This window comes from Pteropus medius, unplaced genomic scaffold (assembly GCF_902729225.1).
Source record: "Pteropus medius unplaced genomic scaffold, Ma_sr-lr_union100, whole genome shotgun sequence".
NCBI lineage: Eukaryota > Metazoa > Chordata > Mammalia > Chiroptera > Pteropodidae > Pteropus > Pteropus medius.
In genome coordinates, this window is record NW_024340699.1 from 4,096,167 (window position 1) to 4,106,036 (window position 9,870).

Genomic DNA, 9,870 nt, shown 5'->3' on the forward strand with positions numbered 1-9,870 from the left:
AATACAAAAAGACACACAAGGTATTTATATAGTCAAATAAATACAGAAAATACTGATGTAAACAAGGTTAAATAGACCTCATAATTGCTGATCTTCTCAGAGCCTTTTTAATATGTGAATATGATTATAAATTTCCAAAGTGAAATAAATTACCCAGCATTTCCAATTTTATTCGGTCCTGAAGTCCTTATTATCTTTTACCATCTTAAAGAAGCATTGTTCTGCAGAGAAGAGCTTAAGGAATACTTTTCTAGAGAGAGTGACCGAATTCTATTTCGAGAATTTTTAAACTGTAGAACCAGAAGGAATCTCAAGAGATCATCTCACTCAGCCTCTTTACCAGATGTCACAAACGCACACGACACAGATATCATAAATGCACACGATGTCTGGCAGATAACATAAATGTTTCAATTGGGTAAGTGAGGACTGTGGTACACTGGAAAGCACATATCAACATAGAGTAGAAAGTAATGACAGCTTCAGCTCTAATATAGAACCTGATTATTTGATTTTCCAAAAGAAGACAGAAACTCAGAGTTTGTATTAAAGGTTCTCATTTTTAGATATCTGTAACTATTTCAAAACGAGGTTTTTCAAACACTGCACAGACCAATAAAAATACGTGTAGGCTGGATTCATTACATAATCCACCAGTTTGCAATCTGATTTAAACTACCTAGATAGATCTTTTTCTGTTTAGATAGATCTATTCTGTTTTTCAAAATTTCAGTGTTTCATCCTAATATTGTTGCATTTGTTTCTATCTTTGATTTACTTTTTTGTGTGACCCCCTGTGAATCCTCTAATTTGTCAAAGAGATTAACTAGAAAATGTAAATAATATCAAAATAGTCAAAATTCCCTTGGCATATAACATTAAGAAAGGACCAGATAATGATACTAAGATAGATAATGCCCTCCAAGATGAGCTTTATTCAACTGAAGAGATCCATGTACTGTGACACATTCTATAATATCCTATTCTATTCAAATAGAAATAGCTAAACAAACTCATTCAAGACAATTTCACTTAGAAAAAGACCAAAATTTTTCAAGGGGAAACCTGTATAGCTCCTGGAAAACTTAATATCATTAGGACCAAGGCACTTATTGCTTAAAAAGTAGAAGAAAAAAATAGCAGCATAGATAAGAGCATGGGATTTGGAGTCAAATAAGCCTACATTACAATCTCAATCCATCTCTTTCTGGCTGACTGATTTTCAGCAAGGCATCCTCACAGAGTCTTGTTGATTTGGGATCTTACGTTAAAATGGAGGAAATAACAGTAGCTGTTTTCAACAGGTTGCTGATGATTCCATTTATATAATATGCTCAAAGTAATAAAATTATAGCAACTAAAAAGAGATCAGTAGTTGTCAGCTGGTAAGGCTGGGATGTGTGACTATTAAGGGATAATATGAAAAATTCTCTTTGTGATGATAGAATAGTTCTGTATCTTGATTGTGATCATGGTTAGATGAATAGACACATGTGGTAAAATTTCATACACTGATTTATAAAAATGCACATAAAACTGGTGTGATCTGAATATGGTCTGAATTCAAGTTAATTTTTTACTAATGTCAGTTTCCTAGTTTTGACAATGTACTATGGTAATGTAAGGTATTATATTGGGGGAAACCGAGTGATAGGTACACAGGAACTCTCTATACTATTTTACAATTTCTAAGTTTTAAACTATTAAAATATAAAATCTAAAGAAAAATAGAAGGAAAAAAAAAACTTGTTGAGAGGATTACATGTGATAATGGTACAAAGAACTTAGCACAAAATCTGGCACATTATAAATGCTCTATAAATGGTTGATATTTTTTATTATTGTCTAGGAATTGAAACTTAAGAATTATGAAAATGGAATATATATCACTGAGAAATGAGATAAATTTTATCCATTATCTAGGAAGGTAACTCAAACTGAATTTTGAATATTAAGAGCAATAAAAGGACAAAAGATGAAGAGATGTCATTAAGAACTCATGAGCTTCAAACTCATTTTTCATTGCCCACCTACCATTATTATACCCAGGAATCATCAACACATTACTGAAATATCTGTTTTGCTTTAAAGGGTTGCATAATTTACTGTGTAAATGGCACGCTAAACTTTTCCATCTCTACGCACTTTGATGCTAATGATGCTTTGAATACTTAGAGCTTACTAATAGCTGTAATACATTATAAAGAGTTTATTACCTAATTACCTATTTTAATTCATAGCAGGGCTTAAACAGTAGGCAACAATAAATTGTGATAAATCTTTATAGACACATTAAATTGACTTTCTGGTGAGTATAAATGTTTTCTCCTTTTGAAGTAAACTCAGAAAATAGACTTATCAGAATTTTAATGTATATGAATCTTTACTTTCTTCTTTCCAGACGCACATCTGTCTTAGAAATACTAACAGTGAAGGGTGATGGAGAGAAGTAGAACTATGTTATACGGTGGTCAGGGAAAGCCTCTTCAAGAAGAAAGCATTTAAACAAAAATAATGGTAAGGAAGTAAGCCATCTGAAATCTAACAGGAGAGTGATCCCAGAAGAAGAAACAGCAAGCACAAGTATCCTAAAGATGGACACGTTTGGCAGGTCTAAGGAACAGCAGAAAGTCATTGTGATTATACTAAATTAGCCATGCAGAAGATGAAGTAGACGAGGGAGCAAGAGAAATGTTCATGGTAAGGGGAGTGGGTATTAGTGGGTGTGATGGGAAGCTTCTAGAAAGTTTGAGCACATGTGTATGTCATCATCTGACTTAGATTTTTAAAAGTTTAATCCAACTACTGGATGGTGAATTAACAGTAGATGGGGGCAGAAAAAACGGGGAGGTCCAGCTTAGAAATAGTCTTCCAAGTGAGAAGTGATTGTGCCCCTTCTCAGCATTGTGAACAAGTTACTTAGCCCATGTGGCCTCAGTTTCCTCATCTAAAAACTATGAGCTATAAATGAGCTGTTACTACATGTACTTAAATTCTACATTGAATGTTAAACAAGCTTGAATGGCTGACCACAGATTCTGCATCTGAAATCAACACTGAGCGCCAATTCTATCTTAGGCAAAATTGAAGGAATACCTTTCACAAAATGTATTTCATATATATTGTATAAATTCTGGAAAAGATCCAAAAGTTTGAAGAGCAATATAAGAAAATCTACAGCAGTTCTAACGTCTACAAATGACAATCCCTAATATGTTGCATTTCTACCTGTCCCCCTCCCCTGCATATATCCTTTTAGAAACACGCTTTTGTCCACAAAAGCATTTAATGACCTTCAAATCATTAAATATCCTTCCAAAACATAAACTTTTGATTGACTCAAAAGTCTGAAGACCCCAGATCTGGATTCTAGTTTTAGTTTGGTCACCATGTCTTTAAAGTCTGAGGCTCATTTTTCTCAATCTAACAAATGAGAAGGTTGGACCAGATGGTCCCTGAGGACACTTCCAAATCTAATATTCCAAAACTCTGATAATTTTGACCAGTTAAACAAAGGCATCTTTAGAAATTAAAAATAAAATGATCACTCCTTTAATCCCAAATTTTCATTAGCTGGAAAGAATAAAGATAACTTTGGCAAAGCTGTCCACAGTTTAGCAGACGTGAAATCACAGGCAGACGTTCAAACAACAGGTTTTGATCAGAAGGAGTTCAAAGCAGTTATAATTTACTTGCTCTTCAAAGAAGCTCTTAGCATAAACTTGTACAAAGTACCAATATAAAATGGTTGGCAGGTACAAAGTAAAAAAAAAAAAAAAAAAAAAAAAAGGGAACTATATTGAGTAGGCAAAGATTTATCTTAGACGCCAGAGGATACTTTAGAACAGTAAGTTGAGAAAGAAAGAACATGACAACCTGAACATTATAGAATAAGTTCATTTTCTGAGCAATCTGAAAGCAGCAACCCAGAGCAATAAAATAAAATCTGCAAGCCTCACTACATGGGGCAGCTAAAGCTGTAGTCTCCACGAAAGGAGGATAAATAGAATGTGTCACAGGGGATCGAGTATTTAAGGGGTAGAAAGTCCTTATAATGGTTACTACTTGCAATGAATCTCAAGGATGTTTTTCAATGAGTAGACAAGGTAATGAAATCCTTGCATTCTGCCTGGGCTTGGTCCTTAGAGAAAGGGAGTAGAGTAAGAGACAGGAGCTGAAATTTACTGCTAGAAAATGATGAACATAATTTTAAATATACCATTTTTATTTGAAGTATAATTCATACTCATCTTAGAAAAATTGAAGAGAGAGAGAGAGAGAAATTAAGAGAATCTTCCATTACTGATTTCCCACATGTTTCCATTACTCATCTGGACACAACTCTACTTCTTGATTTTTCCTGGAACAAGATCTCAGATAATTTAATAGAGGAATTATCCTTTACATTACTAGCCACATTCCTCGACGGAGTATGTTCAAACAGAAGGACCAGGAAGAAGTGGGATGTTACCTTTTCTGTTTTTCCATATGCAACCATAAAAATAATTACACTGATACTACTTAAAGAGCCTAGCAATGTCAAGGGCTTAACACCGTTGGCCCAAGCTACTAGGCTGGAGTACTGGGAAACTATCTGCTTCCAGAAAACTAGTTTTCTTATAAACCTGGCATTACTTCTTAGACAAAGGCTGTAGCAAGGAGTCCTACATATTAGGTCTCCCTACAAAAGAGAATAATCAAGGTACAACTCTTGGCATTAATCCCTTAGGTTCTCCTATATGTCATTACTTTTCAAGCATGATTCATGGGGATTAATGGATATTAAAGTACAGACATTGTCTATACTCAGCACCTACTACCTCTAAGTCCTACTCACATAGCTCTGCCCTAGCCTCCTGTTACCTGCCTAGCACTTGGAAAGCATTTGAGAACCTTTGTATGGCAATCTTAGGCTCCCAGATGCAAGATAGGTCATCTTTCTGGCCTTGGAAATAGGGCAGCAAACCATACGGAAAGGCTTGAAAGACTCTGTCAAAGGGACTAATGAGGATTTCCTTGGGGTGTTACAGTAGTAGCCAAAAAAGCAACAGATTTTTTATTCAAAGTCAGCTGCGAATCCCTGAGATAGAGGCAGAGCCAAAAATGCCTATTTTAAAAACACTACCAACCAATCCAACACTAGAAACATTTGAATTCTTCCTAGGAGGTGGGCAGTTCAAGCTGTGCAATCAGCCAACTAGTTTTTGCATTATTTTAAACAGAGAGAACAAAAAGAAACAAAACTCATTCAAACTCTGACAATATACCACTGAAGTCCTCACTTCAAAAGAATGTGTTAATAACAATGAGGTCCTGACTTCCCCAAACTAAGAACCTAAGGATGAATTACAAAGTGTATTGACTGGTTAATTTTTTTCAGGTCAACCTATCCTTTTAAAGGGATGTTCAAGATATTAGATTTGGAGAATTACTCATACTAAACAAGCACAAGATCTATGCTAGGACTAGATGTTGGGAAAAATGGCATTCAGAAAGAGTGCCTGTGGGGGCTTTTCTGCAGACTCTTGGGAAAGAATCTCCGATTCCCTCTCTTATTTCTCAACCAATCTTGAAAAGTTAGGAAAGAACTCTGAGGTGAAATATGGAAATGAAAATTACTTTGAAGAATTTTCCAGAAATTTCCAGAACCCAAATTTCTTTCCCAAATTTTTAGTGGAGCAGAAAGTTCTCCCGAAGTCCCTTGAATTAGCCTCCATCTGCCAGTCTTCAATGACTTTGGATAGATGGTTAAAAGTCCAAAAGAGTTAAATAATGTCAATCAATGTAAACAACTGATAGCTTTTGATTGGTGATTAAGTTGTGTTATGAATACCATAATGACATATTACCCCTGTGATATAGGATATAACTAGATTCATTCACAAAGCTTGGATCAAATGGGCAGATGCTCCTCATTTTCTCAGTTGAAAATATAAACTGACACAAACCTCATAGAAACAATATTAGGCTCTTGATTTAGCAATATTGTTATCTCTATTGTAAAGAAAGGAGAAGACTATGATGAAGTAGATAAATTATGCTAAGACTCAGCTATAATCTCCTTACTGTCTTCTAGAAGACTGCATGAACTGGACTTCTTATCTATTAAGGCTCTTATCTTACAGCCTTGACTCAAAACTTCAATCTCTTCTGACTGCAAACACTTTCCTCTACATAAACTATTCTTCCTCTAGTCTTCACAGTTAATGCCTTACGTTACCTTTCCAGAGAAATGTCCTTAACTGACCAATCTAAAGTAATCTTCTACCCTAAGCAACTCTTTACGTTTTTCAAGGTTCTTATTCCTTTTTGAAATAATCTAGTTTGCTGATTTGCCTTTTTGTCCCTACAAGGATGTAAACTCCATAGGCATAGGAATCTCGTATGTAAAGTTTATTATTAGATTCCTATTTTCTGCAAGACTGTCTAGAATATTTGCTAAGGAATGAATGAATTAAGACTATAGGAAGGAAAATAAAAGAAAGGTTTTGCCTCTTCAGTACTGTTATGCACTCAGTACAGTCATGTGGCACATATCAGGAACACTCTCTTAGAATAGGATACAAAACACAATGTACCCAAACACTAATTAATATAATGAAAAAAAAAAGGTTAAAATATCTTCAATGCCCTTAATGTTATCTATGTTACTGCTATCTATGTGGCATATGAATAAAATGAAAGGCACCAATAGTATATTTTTACATTTCTCATTAGAGGTTGTACACTTTTGCTGACAACTGGCTCCCAGCACTTAATTTAATGCTATACTAGTGTATGTTTTGGCATTTTTGCACTCATATATCTCTAATCAAATTAAACCAAGTCTACAACTTATCAGCCAAATGCTGCTCTGACCCAAAGTTTAAATTCCCTGTTGGAACTCATCAGAAAAAAATGGCCTCTGTTACAGCGTGGTTTTCAACTTTTTTTCAACATTAAGTTATAGTTCTATCCTAGGATATGATCCTTGGACATTCACAACAGATGTGACCCTCTTCTCACAGTATGTCCAATAAATGTGGAAGCCCCACCAAGCCTAGGAATCAGTAGTGAAAATAAATATCATCTTTGAGTTAACGGTTATCTTTTCAAACAGTAATCTTGTATCCAACCTGCTAGAGAGCCTCTCTGGAAAATAATTAAACATTGATAAATAATTGAAACTCAATCTATCTCCTCTCCAACCTCTGCCCACTCTCACTATCTCTGCATTAAAGTAATTTCATCTGAGCAAAAAGTAAGTTGAATTTTTTAAAATCCCGACACTTTCTCATTTGAGGTCCCACCAGGTTGCTGCTAGCTTGTTTGAAATCTGGCTGCTTCATTATTGCTTTCAGTGGAATTAATATCAAATGCCTATTAGCTGTCAATGTCAATGTTTTTAAAACCCCTTTATCTAATGGAAAGACATTAGATAATAGGCAAGATATTTTTCTATCTTCCTTTTGGTGTCTGACATCATGAATGTGATTAATGAGGGGACCAGAGAACCCAAATCACTTGTCACAGTTAGGTGGCTAATACAATAGCCAAAGCTCAAAGGTGGGGAAAGAATGACAACAAAAGTCTTATCTCTGTTCTCTACTTTATCAAGGAAACAAAGGACCTACCTTTTATGAACTTCTTTGTAATAGTAAACATTTTGTAATAGTAAATGGTAAGAAAATAACAAACAAGTGTTTATTTGGTTACAAATTATTAGTGATGACTAGCAAAATTATTTTAGTTTAAAGCTTAAGAGTATGTTCCAAATGGTTGACTGATACTTATAAAAAAGAAAACAAAGAGCTGGATGAGCAGTAAAGAGAAGGTACACTCACCAACAGAAGCGACTGGCTCATGTCAGTAACAAGTCAGCAGTAGTTCTTGCTTCAGGCACAGCTAGGTCTCTCTTGTCCCTCCTGTTCCTTTCTTTCTGTCTCCCCCAATTCCCTTTTCTTCCTCCATTCCTCTGCTCCAATTTTGTTGTTTTCAAAATCCTAGGGAAAGCTAGAGACAGCAACAGAGACAGAGATGCAGAAAAGGTAGGGAAGAAGGAGAGACTGATTGAGAGAAGTTTTCTTATTATAGTAAAATCCCCAAGTTGACACAGACGAGGCTTGGGTTACTTGCTTAGTCTTAGAGAATGAGAATATAATATATACTGATGTGTGCACATGAGTTCAGTCCTGGAGCAGGGGGAAGTAGTTCAGGCTCGCAAGACTGGGAAATCACAATGCCTTTTTACTCATAAAAGGAAAAATCAATACAGAGCAGCCAAATAATAAAAATAAATATCTACCACTGAAGGAATAAATGTTTCTTAAAGAGAAACTGGGTTTACATTCGGTCACATAAACTTTTTTCTACAGACTAGTTAGGGATTGACAAACATTCTCATACATGGTGGGAGTACAAAATTTACAATTTTCCTGGATAGCAACTTGAAAACATTATTAATATGAATATACACCTTAATCAGACAACTACCATTCTAGGAATTTATACTAAAGAAATAATAATACATATTTACAAAATATTTGTTATGTAAAAAGAACTGTCAGTAAATTCAATGTCTAAAAATAAGAGAGATTAAAAACAGCATGGTAAGTACTATTTTTAAATGTATGTATGCATTTATTTGTCTGCTATTTATTTATATACTCTAAAAACATATACATCAAGAGTCTAGAATTGGCTGTCTCCAAGTGGTTGAAATACAGGTAATTTTTTATGCCTTCTTTTTACTACTCTCTCTTTACTAATTTTCCCCAATGAGTCTTACTACGTATTAATTGTTTAATGTTTTTTTTCTAAGAAAAGGGTCAGCTTCTACACAGATTCCTGATTCGCTCCAAATACCCTTTCTAAGTAATACCATATTTGGATGGTATGGTGAGCAGGATACAGGATACTTCTAAGGTATCGTTAGAGACCAAGATCAGCTAGAAATGATTCTCTTTGGTGTCTGTCCCAAGCCAAGGGGCCAGATACAGGGCAGAGAGCTTATTAATGTTTGAATTCTTCTTGGTTCTCTGAGACATCGGCAAGCAGATGCCTGGCCTCTTCCTTCAGAAAGACTGTACCTGTCCACTTGCTGCAGGTCTGGAAGGAATCACACAGGGGAGAAAAAGGCCCTCGGTCCCTGAAGTGGGGAAAGAGTCTAAACTTCACATGCTATTTCAAGATTAATTCCACATGAAATAATAATATAAATGTAAAATAGAAAATAGTTAAACCATTATAGAAAACTTTAGAAGAATATTTGTATAACCTTACATTATACAAGATTATCCTAAGTAAGATAGAGGGCCAAGATAATGCCCTACATAATATTTCATTACATAAAAAAAAAATCTTTCATGACAAATATATCATAAGCAGAGTTAAAAGATAAATAAGAGATTGCAGAAAAATTTTCAATGACTATGCCAGATAAAGCATTATTATTCCTTACATAAAAAGATCTCCAGAAGTAATTAAGAAAAAGAAAAGTAATCGAAGGGAAAATGGACAAAGAGGCAGAGAGAAGAGAAAATCCTAGTGGCCAGTAAATATATAAGAATTCTCTTAACCTCACTAGGCCTTAGGGCAATGCAAGTTAAAATAATAATAAGATATATCTGTCTCATATAGAAATAATAATACAGTGAGAATACAGCACTGATGAGAAAACAGGGATATGTAATCTCTAATATATAAATTGTAAATTGCAATGACCCCTACTTTGAAGTAAACAGGCAATGGGTATTAAAATTGTAAATGCCTACCTCCTGTTAATCTCAATTTGGGAATCTATCCTATAGAAATGAAAATCCTTGTGTTATGTGAACGAAGATATCTATCGCAACAGTTTCACAGTTGCAAGATAAAGGAGAAAAGTAAAGG